We start from the raw sequence: 11,417 nt of genomic DNA, 5'->3' as shown, positions 1-11,417 counted from the left end.
TTTTTGGTATGGAAGCAGTTTAGAATCCAAAGGATTTTTTTTTCTGCATCAGGAGGAGTTATATCTTCCTGAACTGTTCAGTGTCACTTTAGTGTCATAAGTAGGTAACATAGAAAGTTGAGTCTGCTTTATTTTTCCATCATTTTATTAGTCAAGAGAAAGAATTACTTGAAGACAAGTCTTGGACATATAGAACTTATATATAGGTTTTAAAGTTGCTCAAAGCTCTTAATCTTAAGTTGGCTTTGTATTTGATAGTTTTGTACACTCTTGATAGTAATTCTGATTATTGAAATCTAAACTTACTTGACCACAGGAGCTGCATAAAGATAATGAATTATGAAGCTGGAATTATGAATTCAGTTTTATGAGGAATGAGGACCATTCAATGTACTACTCAAATTTTCATAGGATTTTGTTATACCAAAATAGTTTAAACTTTGTGCTTCAGTATTAATTTACTGCAATGGAAGAACATGAACAGTATGGACATGAACCAGTGAATAACTTCTTCAGGAAGAAATAAGAGTTTTCCTAGCTTCCAAGAGGGATGCAGAGGAATGCCACAGAGTGTTAGGAAGGGGTGCTGCTCAGTGGATACTTGGTTAAAACAGAAGACTGATCCCAAATCAGAATGTGCTGGAGGTATTTGGGTAAAAGGAATTTTCAGAGAGCCATCTAAGGAAATGATAAAAATGCTTCCATACATTTTATGACCCTTTTACTGCGGAAGTAAATGTGGTAAAGGCTGGGAAACTAGAAAGAGGCCCATGACACTGTGTGTGTGTGTGTGTGTGTGTGTGTATACATATGCTATAAGAGAGGGGACAGGGGAGTAATAAAACATTAGAGATGAAAGCAGAAGCAGAATTGGGATACTGGTGTTGAATAAAGGATACAGAGGTGGGAAAGGGGCAGGAGGAGGATGGAGTGGGACACATGAACCAAAACTAAGTTTGTATTAAAATGCCATAAGGAATTCTGAAGCTTTGTAAGCTAATAGAAAACTAAAATTGCAAAAGGACAATCCTAGCAGATCTGTGATTATGAACCATTCATGATTTTCAAGGTATATAGCTACTATGGAGTTTGAATGTAAATGTATTTTGTGTTTTGAATAAATGTTCACAGCAGTAACATAAGACTTAGCTAGATAAGCTATATATTATTTTTACTTAAAAACATTTTTAATTCTGTTCTTATATATTATATCCCAACTTCAGTTTCCTCTCCTTCCACTCTTCCCAGCCATCCCCCCTTTTCCCTCTCTCCCCAAGATCCACACCTTTATTCACATCAGAAAAAAAAAGGAAAGAAAAGAAAAAGAAAAAGAGCAGATCTCTGAGGGATATCAACCCAATATGGCATAGCCAGGTACAGTAAGAATAGGCACAAACCCTCATACCAAGGCAACCAAGTAGGAGAAAAGGGTCCTAAGAGCAGGCGAAAGAGGCATCCTCATCCCCAGTGAAGGAGTCCCAGAAGAACTCCAAGCTCCACAAACATGACATATGTGCGGAAGACTTGCTGCAGATCTGTGCAGGCTGCGTGGTTGTCACTTCAGTTTCTGGGAGCCCTTATGAGCCCTGCTTAGTTGATTCTGTGCTTTATGGGCTGTGTTTTCCTGGTGTCTGTATCTCCTCTGGCTCCTAGAATCCTCCCTCCTCTTCTTCTGTGAGGTTGCTCTGGCTCCACCTAGTGTTTGGCTGTGCATTAGCTCACATCAATTGTTGGATGATGCCTCTAAAGGCAATTGGGCTAGGCACTGATCTATGGGGAGCATAGTAAAATACCAGTAGGAATCATTTTATTGCTTTTTTTTGTTTGTTTGATTTTATCCTGGGTTTCTGGATGTTAAGCCTCTGGTTCCTGGCTTTCCAGGCAGTGTCAGGCATGGGCTCCCTCTTATGGTGTGGGTCTCTAGTTGTACCAGTATTTGGTTGGCCAGTTCCACATCCATCATTAATTATCCCAACACATCTTGCAGGGAGGACAAATTGTAGGTCAAAGGTTTTTTTGTTTTGTTTTGTTTCTTTTCTGTTTTTTGAGACAGGGTTTCTCTGTGTAGCCTCGGCTCTCCTGGAACTCACTCTGTAGACCGGTCTGGCCTCGAACTCAGAAATCCGCCTGCCTCTGCTTCCCAAGTGCTGGGATTAAAGGTGTGTGCCACCACTGCCCATATAAGTTAAAGGTTTTGTGATAAACTGTATTGTAAGAGGCCAGGATGTAGTGCAAGTTAAATGTTGAATGGGCTAGTCATGTAGCATGAGGAACAGTTCTTTCTTGAAATTATTAATTCTAGGGAGGTATATGTGCGTGGGATGGTGGAGGGGTATTTGAACAGTAGTTACTTGAGGTAAACTCAAAATGAAGCCATTTTTTATTGTTAGTAGTAGAACAAACTAGACATTAAGAATATAGGTAGGAGTATCTTACCAAAAAGATGTAGTTAAGAAAATAGAAAGCACAGAAGGCAAATATTTATTTGCAACAAAGCGACATTAATTTGATGACTAATAGAGAAGATGAACATAAGTTCAGTAGTTGAAAAGTGCAGAAGTGCATAGCAAACCCAGGGCCTTGGGTATGTTAGGCCAGGGCCCTGCTTAGAGTATACATTCAGAGTCCTCAACTTCTTAAATATACTTAACTTTAAAAAGGTAAGAAGTGTAGATGAAAGCTAGAACGAAGTGAAAATTAGAGACACAGTCCTGGCTTGTACAGAAAAAAAATGTAGTGGTAAAGAATGGTGTTCAGTGTGTGAACAGTTGTCAATGCCTGAAGGAACACATGAAAGAAGTTAATTCTCATTGGACACCTAGGGGAACATGCTTCAGAAACATCAATTGCATCTCCAGTTCAGGACTCTATTCAGAGTCATTTTGCAGCTGAAACTAAGGCCGTCCCTAACACCAGTGTAGGGATTCTCTAGTCAGAAGAAGGATACTTGGTTGAATGTGCCTGTCTACTAGAGAGACACTGTTTTGTTTAAAAATTAGATACATCCATTAGCAACCAATCAATGCCAGAAACTGGGAAGAAATGAAGAAATTTTAAAAATGAATTTTAAGAATGAAAATGTACTTTAACCCCAACCTGGCGATTTGATGATCTTTTAAACTTTACTGAAAGACAGGCATATAAATCAGATTTCATCTCTACTGGCCACAGTACAATGACTCCATTTTCCTCTTAGATATCAGGAACATATAGCAAAAAAATTAGCACATTGATAGGGGTTCCCTGGATGCAAATATAAACTGGCCTCCATCTAGTTGAAGCTCAGAACAAAAGTACTTTTATGTCCTTTTTCTGTAGTCACTATCTTTGGTTTCTAATTTTTATGGAATGTTGTTTTATGATTGAGGAGTGTCTTATATTTAAAATAATAGGTGGAGAGATAGTTCTATTTTACACATTATTTTGTTGGTCTTTATCCATAAATCTAAGTGTTTCAAACCCTAAAGTGGTTTAAAAATGTATTCTTTTGTAAATCTTCTGTTCATGTCTCTACCCATCCCCATCTCTTGCAGCCTTCATTTAGTAGTCCCTGCCCCCCTCTTTTCTTAAAAAAAAAAATGAAAACTTCTAACAGTTAAATACCTAACCCTGTCCTATCTACACTGTTTGGTCAGTGCTAACTCATTATGATTATTACTTCAACCTTCTGCAGTAAGACTTCTTAGTTAGGGTTCCCACTGCTATAGAAAGACCAAGGCAACTCTTACAAGGACAGCATTAAATTGGGGCTGGCTTACAGGTTCAGAGGTTCTGTCCAATATTATCAAGGCAGGAGCATGGTAGTATGCAGGCTGGCATGGTGCTGGAGAAGGAGCTGAAAATTCTTGTTCGGAAGGAGAAGATTGGCTCACTGACAGCTACGAAGAGGGTCTCAAATCCCACCCACAGTGATACACTTCCTCCAACAAGGTCCCACCTACTCCAGCAAGGCCACAATTCCTAATAGTGCCACTCCCTGGGCCACGCATATCAAATCTCAACAGCTTCTTTTCATTATTTTAAATATAGACTTAGCATTTAATTTGCAAGTGACAGAAATGGACCAAAGCAGTCTGGGTTCCTGAGTCAAAACTAGGTCAAGTACCCAGGAGGTTCTTCTTTTTTAGTCATGGTTTTAAACACAAATATACACAAATATGAATATGTATTCATAACTTTCTTCCTTTTTACATGAGTAATCTTTTACACTGCTATGTGCCTTTTTTTGGGAAGGTTAACTACATATTATGAAAATCCATTTTTTTTTGTGTAGAAATTGTCCCAAGCATTTTTTTAAAGTTATATAGTAATACTTTGCTATATGAATGTATTTTGGTGTATTTGAATAATTTCCTTTTGATAAATATCTGACTTGATGGTTCCATTTCTTGCATATGCTTTGGTTAACTCTTTACCATCTACAGATAAAAAATTCATTGATGTACATGAAGTAACATGATGAAACACATCAGAGATTTAGTCTAATCATCATACGCATATTCAATGATTAAATCTATAAGCAGGAAACAGAATATATGCTGGAGTAGCGAATGATTCAGGTTACACGAAAAAATATTAGGCTCTTTACTGTTGGCAATGTGAGATTAGTACAGTTTTTAAATAGGAAAAATAACAAAACATACTTGAAGAAAATAAGTCAATGGTAAATTGAATATGGAGAAATTGAAGTCTGGAAGAACAATTAGGGAAATACTGGAATAATACAAACAAGAAATGATGAGAACATCTAATGTAATTTTGTCTTTTAGAAGAGAGAATTCAAAGGAATACAATGTTTATAGTCTTAAATTTATGAGTAGAGGGAATGAGGTAATTTTGAAATAACTTCTTGATTAGAGAAACAAATACAAATTTGGAAGGATAATGAGAAATATTAATCTTAATGTTTATTTGTCTATAGGCAGTGAGTGTATCTGGGACAAAGAGTTTTCTATATAGAGAACCTAAGGTACTGAGTTATTTACCACAGGTACAGTTTTAGAGTTCACCACACTTAGTAGTCATGAGAGTGAGGATGGCCTTTAAGTTATAAGGCCAAAGCTGATAGAGTTTGGAGAAAAAACATACAGTGTTAAGAATAATAGAAGATTGAAAGAACATGAGCGCACAATTAAGGAGGCTGATGTAATAGTGTTGTAAAATTAATATGCTTATCAGTGTTAACTTTTTTAGGTGAGTTAAGAGAAAATGAAGTCTCGGAAATCTATTAAACTGGTTTGTAGTGTTCCCAGAGTGTGTACTGGAGATACCTGAGCCTATTTTTAATGCAAATACACACTTTTAAGATGGTCACATCAAATACATTATTTTGTCAGGTACTATAGGACTGAGCCTTCTTAATTTGAGAAGTGGAAGTGATGATGAGAGAGATATGCTGAGTTGATATTCATAGGGACTATTTGAGGGATACCTGAGAGTATATGGAATAAGCGTGTCCTTGTATCTCTTCATTCAACTAGGTAGCATGAACTGCCATTTCTTAACAGAAGCTTGTGTTATCTGTTGAAAGGGGATAAATTAAGGTCACTCAAAAAACTAGTACTCAGAAGCTCATATGAAACAGAAGGTACAGCTAAGCCAGTGGTATAGTATTGGACATTTTTTTTTTCTTTTTGTCTTTTCGAGACAAGGTTTCTCCATATAGCCCTGGCTGTCCTGAAACTCACTCTGTAGACCAGGCTAGTCTCGAACTCAGAAATCTGCCTGGCTCTGCCTCTCAAGTGCTAGGATTAAAGGGGTGCGCCACCACCGCCCAGCAGTAGTGGACATTTTTATGTTGATAAAAGTGAGAAAAAAAACTTGTGATGTGATGCTTCTCTCTCCCTTCCTCCCTCCCTCCCTTTCTCTCTCTTTCTCTCTCCTCTCCCTCTCCTTGCTCCCTCTCTCACTTCCCCCTTTCCTTCTCTCCTCCACTTCTCCCTCTTTTTCCCCTTTGTGTGTGTCTCTCTGTGTGTGTTTGCATGTGCACATGTGTATATGCACATCTCTGTCTCTCTGTGTGTGTAAATATCTGAAACAAGGGTAGTAGCCATAGAGAAGAGTTTCAGAACCTTAATTTTAAAACACAGCTAACAATTCATGACAAGGCCTACAGCCTGGGTGCCCTGTATTTCCAGACACTTGCCCCTGTCTTGACCCTGTTTGTTTCTGGTTCAGTTGTCTGTGCCCCTGAGGTGAAGCAAAAATAGAGGACAATTGGGAAGTCAGCCATGGACTATAAAATAAGCCTTCAATTGTCATTTTAATGGGTCTACCATTTACCATAATTTAATTTCCTTACCCCCAAGAATATATCTTTTATTGTAAGTTCACAAGGTGACACATCATCCAGAAAAACTATTTATTTTCCCTATCTTCTTCACACAAAGACTAAGATTATTCTTCTAACAGTAATCAAGATCTTCTGTCTTGGGTTTGCGAAGAAAATGCATTCATCTGTAGTTGAAAGAGAAAATTGAAATTCTGTTACAGATGATAAAGCACATTCTCCTCCTTTTTCAATTTTGTCTGTTCATATCAGCTGAACTGCATTAATAACAGTAAAAGATGCCTGTTGCTCGTCATGGCAAAGTTGATAACATTTGGTCGCCTCAAACTATATGAGGTACCAGGAGGTTTACTCCTTTTGTGGAACCCTGTGCTTTTAGATTTCTTTCTCTTGTCTCCCCTTTCCTTTAATTCATGTTTTTGAGTGCTAGGTGCTATGAAATGAACCAGTGAAATACCCTCTAGATGGTTTTACCACTACCTTTTGTAGCTGAGCAGTTGTGAATCTTCCAAAAAATGATCTCAAGTATGACTGGCCTTACTGTCTGCTTGCTGTAGCCATTGTATATTATGGATGATTGTTCTAGGAAACAGTCCAAGGGCTTCTTAGGATGAATCATTCTAACTTTAATGATTTATCATACACACACACACACACACACACACACTATGTTATCCATGAAGTGCCCACTGTGTACATTTACTTGTAGTATAGCCATCACAGTAATAAAAAGCATCCAAAAATAAAGTAGATCAGTGCTTTGGAGATAAAACTCTATAAACGAAACAATATATACTACACTTTTGTTTTTCTCGTAAGATTGTCTCAGAACCATGCCAATTGGGAAATCACAGTCAGATTTAAAGAGAGGAAAGTCTAAGGACAAGGAAAATTTTATAGTCATAGGTACTTAATAATAACTCCTTTTTAGTCAGACCTATAACAGGAAGACAATGGCACATGTTTTGGCAAAATAAGTTTAAATCTGCTTTTTTGCCTTAGTTAGAGGCTTTATTGGATTTTCTTTTTTTCCTCTAAATTTATTCTTACAATTTCGGTTGTGAGCCTAGACTTTAATGGCTAAGCCATCCCTCTAGCCCCTAAATTTATTCTTATAAGGAGATGAAATTAATTGTCTCTGAGTTTTAATTGGTAGTGATGGTGATGTTGGGCAAAAAGACTTTGAAAACAGTCAGCTCTATTTCAAGTTGAAATGTAATTTTTTTAGACAAGTGTATTTTAGGTAATAGTGTTTCTTTTATTGAGATCTGCATTTCATACAGCCTGAAGCTTATATAATTTGAGGAATCTTAAAATATGTAATATAAATATAAATATATATTTGCATAGATTTATAGTAAATACAGATTTGTGTCAAAATGTTAAATAAAATAAAATGCAAAACCATAATTTATTAATATCTATAATCCTTCATTTGTATGTTTGTTTAAATTTCATATAATATATTTTGATCCTATTTGTTCTTTTTCCCAAACTCCTACCATACATTCGTACCCTTCATTGCCTACCTAACTTCATGTTTTCACTCTCCAATCAAACAGCAACAGGGAGCCCAGTTTGTATTGTTTGTCTACTCCTGAGGGCGGGCCTGTTCTGTAATATAATCAATATACTAAGTGTCTATTGGAATGTCATTCTTCTTCAACCAGCAGCAGTCTAATGGCATTAGATCCTTGTCTAATGGTGGGACTTTGTGTCTACCCTCTTTTCTCTGTCCTAGGATTTTGACTGGCTTGAGTTGTGCAGGTCATGTGCATGTTATCACTATCTCTGTGCATTCATATGCACATCTTTTGTGTCAGGGAAATACACTTTCCTTGAAATCATTCACTAACTCTTACTTTTAAAATCTTCCAAGCCCTCTTCTGCATGTAACTCTGAGCCTTGAGGAGAGTGTTGTGATATAGAGATTCACATTTAGACCTGAAAGTCTCTGCATGTTGATAGGTTGTGGGGAGCTTTTCTGATGAGAGTTGAGCCATGCTCTATTGTACAGGTATAGCATAAACCATTAGGTGTCATTTTATTACTATGTTCTTTTAGCAGAAGAATCATAGTAGGTTTTCCCTTATAGCCCATGACCTAGCCTCAAGTTTTTGGCTTCATTGACAGTGATAAGCATGGGTTCCATTTCATGGAGCAGGCCTTACATTTAAAAAGTTAGTTATTTCAGTAACGTTCATACCCCTATTGTGCCATTGCACCAACAGGCATATCTGGCTGTGTTGGCAGTTGATGTAGACTGTAGCATTCATAGCTGTGTCCCGCTGAGGATTATGGCTCTCCTGAGATATCATGAAGAGCAACTCTCAGCCCTATGAATCCTAGCCTGTAAAGGTAAAGCTTCCAGTTGAGCATCAGCTAGATTTCTCCATGGTCTGTGGCATAAGCATCCAGAGCCTTCAGTAATAGGGTCTTATTGTCAAGTTTTGGAGGGTAACCAATAGCTTCAGCATAGACTGTAGGTTGGGGATAGTTGCTTTAGCCCTGTCTTGACAAATTACTCATATCTCACATTGTTAGCTAAATTCTACTTGATTCTTTCATCAGTAGGGAAAAGTGAACTATAAGTTTTATTTTTATTTTGTTCTACAACTTAGCTGTGCCTCTGGGTTTTAATCTTATACCATAAGGTCTAATATTACTAGGATTATAGACATATGATGTTGTGCTTAGCTTTAATTTTACTTTAGAAAGCATAGCTAGCAATTTTTCTTAGGTTGTACACCTTTCTTTTATATTACTACTCCTGTTTTTGAAATTCCACATCTTTGACTTTATTCAAAGGTTTCTGCTCAGATTCTAACAGACTTGAGCATTCAGAGATTTCATTCATTCCACCATCCATGCTTAAACTGCCACAAGAGCAAATCTTGCCTGGCTGGGCTCTTACTATTATGAAAATGATGGTCCATATTAACCAAACATTTGTTAATTTAATCACTGATTCAGCACTCAGGTTTCAATGCTTTTTTCTAGTGTTTTTGTTTTGTTTTGTTTTGTTTTTCCTTTTCTTTCCTGGTCCTGTACCTAGATTTAGATGAAGAATAAAGAAATTTGAAGGAGGAAGTTCTGTTCTTAGTGTTTGTTCCTAGACTAGTATAAGTAAATATTTTATAACAAGAAAAGTTTTATAACAAAGTATAAACAAAGGGATGTATAAAAGGAGAGTGAATTTAGCTGGCTAGAATAGTGGAGATTGCCTGTCTCATTTTTTTTTCAAAATATTTTTCTAGGAATCTTTCTATAAAAGGAATTTTGTAGCCAATAAATATGAAAAATCAGTCTATATTCCTCTAAAAGGATCCTCACTATGTTCTTATCTTACCAAAGTAAGTATCTAATACCACTTTCACCCAAGAAAACTGTTGAACTATGTAGATGTCACCTTACTTTATTTGAGCACGAAAATGTTTTTTACAGCACCAAAGCAGTCCAGTAATGTTCTGTCATAACTACACATTACAAACCTGGTTTACAAATCTGTAGGGTACTTTAATTTTCTCTCTGTATAAGGAATCTTTTTCTTCATCTTCTATTTAATTTCATGCTTATGTGAGGTCAAGAGCTAATTTGGAATTAAGAGAGTTAAATATTTAGAAGATCACTTTTCCAAATACCCAAAAGCTGGTGGCAGCTTCCCACAGGAGGCAATAATACATGTTTGCATGGGCTACAGTTTCTGTATTGTGGCCAAAGCAGTAAACACCTCTTGGTTAAATGTGTTACAGACTGTGCAGTTAATATCAGGAGGATATAGGAAGAGTCAGGAATGTACAGGCTGATGAACTTGACTTCTCTAGGGAAAGATGATCTCTTCCTTTGATATGTTAAAGCTGTGTTCATTAGAGCATTGAGGATTTTATTCAATCTTGGTTCTTTCCATTCAGTTTTCCCTAGAAAGACATTTAATGATAACTAAAAATACATTTAACTGAAAAAGGTAAGAGAGTAAGGAAGTTAACATATATAAGATGACCTTTTACATAGAGTTTTAACAAAAGAAATATGCTTACATAAGAGACGCATTTTTTTTCTTTCACTGCATCACCACAATAGCGTGCTTGCAATTTGAGTTGGTTATGTATTGGTTATAATAATGCTCAGCTTTCAAGAGCTGCTTCCCTGAAAAGTTTGTAGTCCTTTCAGCCTGTTCTGCATATCTGTCCTTTAGCAATGACACTGGCTGAAAGAAAAGGTAAAAGAAGTAAGATGGGGTTAAAGGCTGCACAGACTAACCAGTAATATAGCATTGCACTATATTCCATGACAGCTCTGTATCTCAGAGAGATAGTAAATGGAGTCTATGATTGTAGTTTTGGCCAGGACTCTAAAGTCAGCCAGAACATTAGGACTTCAGTCATGTGTGATATAAAAGTGTGTTTTATTCACCCAATTATTTATTATTAAAAGTGCAGCATATTCAGGTGACTTAGTATCTTCCCCTAGGTTCCCAATTGTCTCTGTGCACGTCCTTTTTAGTCTTCTCAGCTGTATCATCTTCTAAACTAAAATATGTGGAGATCTTAGAACCAGCTTTTGACTGCTTCTATTCTTTCTGTAAACTCACCTTATAGTCATTTTATTATCATCTGTATGTTGACATCTTCCCAAGTCCTCTACCTGACCTGAATCTTTCTTTACCTTGCTCTTCAGACTGATTCGCAGTTATCTATATACATGTAAACTCAAGTTCTTGGTTATTACTACTGAACATTTCTCTACAGTGTGCTATTGTTTTAACTGGTAACATTTTAACCACCCAAACTAAAATCAATCAGTCAACAAATGAATTGACATGACACACATTGTCATTCTTAGTCTCAAACCTTACATGAGAAAAATATTTGTCTACAACCTTACTTATTTATCTGGAGTCTGACCACTCTTCTATTTTTTAACAAGACTCTCTTAGTTTGTCAAGCATCAGCTTGTCATGCTTCACAGACTATCCTGGTCAAAGTAGCAGTCATCTTATATTTCTTTTTCTTTTCATGTGTTGAGTATATCTTAATATCTAGGACTCTTGAGAAGAGACACTGTCAACCTGTCTTTGTTTTCTTCTTTTGTATAATCAAAATCTTTTTTTTTTTTTTTTTTTTTTTTT

At 36.5% G+C, this 11,417-nt stretch overlaps 1 protein-coding gene across 6 annotated transcripts in view; it reads left to right on the top strand.

Moving 5' to 3' along the window:
* The window catches only part of LOC116071167 (cytochrome c oxidase subunit 7B2, mitochondrial), a 96,893-nt gene that overhangs the window by 1,021 nt on the left and 84,455 nt on the right, over positions 1 to 11,417 (top strand). The window lies entirely within an intron of this gene.

The sequence above is a fragment of the Mastomys coucha genome, unplaced genomic scaffold (genome assembly GCF_008632895.1).
Source record: "Mastomys coucha isolate ucsf_1 unplaced genomic scaffold, UCSF_Mcou_1 pScaffold22, whole genome shotgun sequence".
NCBI lineage: Eukaryota > Metazoa > Chordata > Mammalia > Rodentia > Muridae > Mastomys > Mastomys coucha.
The sequence above is the reverse complement of the archived record's forward strand: the minus strand, read 5'-3'. Positions and strand labels throughout refer to the sequence as shown.